Genomic DNA, 2,973 nt, shown 5'->3' with positions numbered 1-2,973 from the left:
TTTCTGTTTTCTTTACACTCAGGAAAATAATAGGATTTTGTTTGTTTTTTTTCTTCCTTTCCTTCTTTCCCATTTTTCTTTTTTTTTTTTTTTTTGGTAGAGACAGGATCTCAGGTCTCACTCTGTGGCCCAGGCTGGAGAGCAGTGACACGATCATAAATCACTGCAACCTCGAACTCCTGGGCTCAAGCGGTCTTCCTCTCGGCCTCCTGAGTGGCTGGAAATACAGGCATGTGCCCCCATGCCTGGCTGATATTTTAATTTTTTTGTAGAGACAAGGTCCTCTATGTTTCCCAGGCTGGGCATAAACCCCTGACCTCAGGGGTTTGTGCTGGGATTACAGATGTGAGCCACTATGCCCAATCTTGTTTCCCATTTTCTTGGATTGTGGACCTAATCTGGATTCATCTTTGAATTTTTCTCATATTTTATGTTTTGAAAATATAAACCATTTCTTCAACTTTATATTTTAGTATAAGATTATCACAATGATATATAAATCAATGTCATTGAGGTTTAATATACATACAATGTGTACATTTTAAATATACAGTTTGAGTTTGGCACATGTACACATTTGTGTACCTACCACCCTGATTAAGGTATAGGACATTTCTATTATCCTGAAAAGTTCTTTAAGGCCTCTTTGTTGTCAATACCACCCCCAACCACCAGACACAAGTAACTACTGACCTCTTTTCTGTCACTATGGGTTAGTTTTCCTTTTTTGAAAATATCACATAAAAGGAATTACGCAGCATGTATTCTTTTCTGTCTGGCTTCCTTCACTCAGTACTGTTTTTGAGATCCACACTCTGTATATCAATAGTCTGTTGACTTTTATTATGAAATAGTCTTCTATTGTAATGATATACCACAATATGTTTCACCATTTGTTAATGGACATTTGGGTTGTTTCTAGTTTTAGGTTATTATGAATAAAGCTGCTATGAGTATTTGTGTATAAGTCTCTGAATGGATGTATGTTTTTATTTCTCATTGGTATATATGTAGGAGTAGAATTGACAGATATATGGCAGTGTAAGTAAGGAACTGCTCGACTGTTTTCTAAAGTGGTTGTACCATTCTACATTTGTCTCAGCAATATATGAGAGAGTTTCAGTGGCTCCATAACCTCACCCATTACATTCTCAGTTATTTGGTTTTATTTTTAGCCATTCTATGACTATGTAAAAATATATCAATGTGGCTTTAACTTTATGACTGAAAATGTTGAACATCTTTCTATGCATGTATTGGCCATTCTCATCTTTTTAAAATGTCAAATGACTTACCTGATTTTAAAACTGGGTTGTCTTCATTATCAAATTGTAAAAGTTCTTTATATATTCTGGATACAAGTCTTTTGTCAGATACAAGTAACACAAACAACCACTCTGTTGGGGCTTGTTGTTTTATTTTTTAAAGGAGACTTTTGAAATAGGGAATGTTTAATATTATTCTTTTATATTTTATGTGATATCTAAGAAATCTTTGTCTACTCCAGATTTGAGAAGATATTTTCCTATGTTTTATTGTAAACATTTTATAACTTTTATTTTTACATTTAGGTCGCTGCTCTATTTATAATTAGTTTTGCATTTACTGTGAGGTAAGAGTTGAAGTTCATGCTTTTTTCACATAAGTATCCAGTGGTTCAAGCACTATGTAATGAAAAAGTGTTTTCTACTTTTAATTACTTTGGCACATTCAATTTCTTTAATAAATACAGTGCTATTAGGTTTCCCTGTTTCTTTTTATGTTAATTTTGGTAGCTTATGTCTTTCAATAAATTTGCCCATTTCCTCTAAGTTACTCAATTTGTTGCATAAATTTGTTCACAATAGTCTGCTTTTATCTTTCTAATGCCTGCAGTGATGTCTCCTCTTTCATTCCTGATTTTAGTATTCATATCCCTTTTTTCCTTGGTCTAATTAGAAACTTAACAATTTATCCAAGAACCTACTTTTGGTTTCATTGTTTCTTTTTTCCTGTTAATTATCTAGTTTCAAATTTCATTGATTTCATTCATATTTTTATTTCTTACCTTCTACTTACTTACTTTGGGTTCACTTTGTTTTCCTGTTCTTTTAACTTCTTAATGTGAAATTTTGCATCATTAATCATTACTTTTAGACTTTTATTCTTTTCTAATGTAAGCATTTAAAGCTCTAAATTCCCCCCAATCACTGCTTTAGCTGTATCCTCCAGATTATGAAGTATTATATTTTAATTATTATTCAGGTAAAAATATATTCTCATATTCTTTGTGATATGATCTATAATACATGATTAGAGATGTTTAATCTCCAAACATTTGTGGATTTTCCAATATTTGTTAATTTCTAACTGATTCTGTTGTAGTCAGAGGACATACTCTATATTATTTTAGTGCTTTTAAATTTGTTTAGACTATAGTCCTGCATATGTTGTCTTGATGAGTGTTCCATGTGCATCTGAAAATAATATATATGCTATTGTTCCATGGAGCATCCTAGAAATGTTGTTCTGTAAATGTCTAGATCAAGTTGGTTGATATTGCTATTCCATTCTCCTATATTCTTACTGAGTTTTTTTTTTTTTACCAACTACTGAGAGAAGAGAGTTGAAATTCCCAAGTATTACTGTGGGCTTATTTCTCTTTTGTCAGCTTTTGCTTCATGTGTATTTGAAGCTCTGTAATTAGATACCTGCACATTTATGAGGCATTCTTGATGAAATACTCTGTCATCATCATGAGATATTTCTCTTTATCTCTAGTATTATTTCTTATCCTGAAACATCACTCTAGTTTTCTTAAGGTAAATGTTTATAAGCTATAATAATTTTTCTCTTTTTCTTTAAACTACCTGTTTTTTAAAAAATTGAACATATTATTTTATTATATAATAATAATCTCACTACTCATGGATTGCATTGGCTGCCAAAAAAAAAAAAAAAGTAGAGTACACAGTTGATGAGGGAATGCTGTTG

Source organism: Mandrillus leucophaeus, unplaced genomic scaffold (genome assembly GCF_000951045.1).
Source record: "Mandrillus leucophaeus isolate KB7577 unplaced genomic scaffold, Mleu.le_1.0 Scaffold75, whole genome shotgun sequence".
Classification (NCBI taxonomy): domain Eukaryota; kingdom Metazoa; phylum Chordata; class Mammalia; order Primates; family Cercopithecidae; genus Mandrillus; species Mandrillus leucophaeus.
This window is presented reverse-complemented; position numbering follows the sequence as displayed.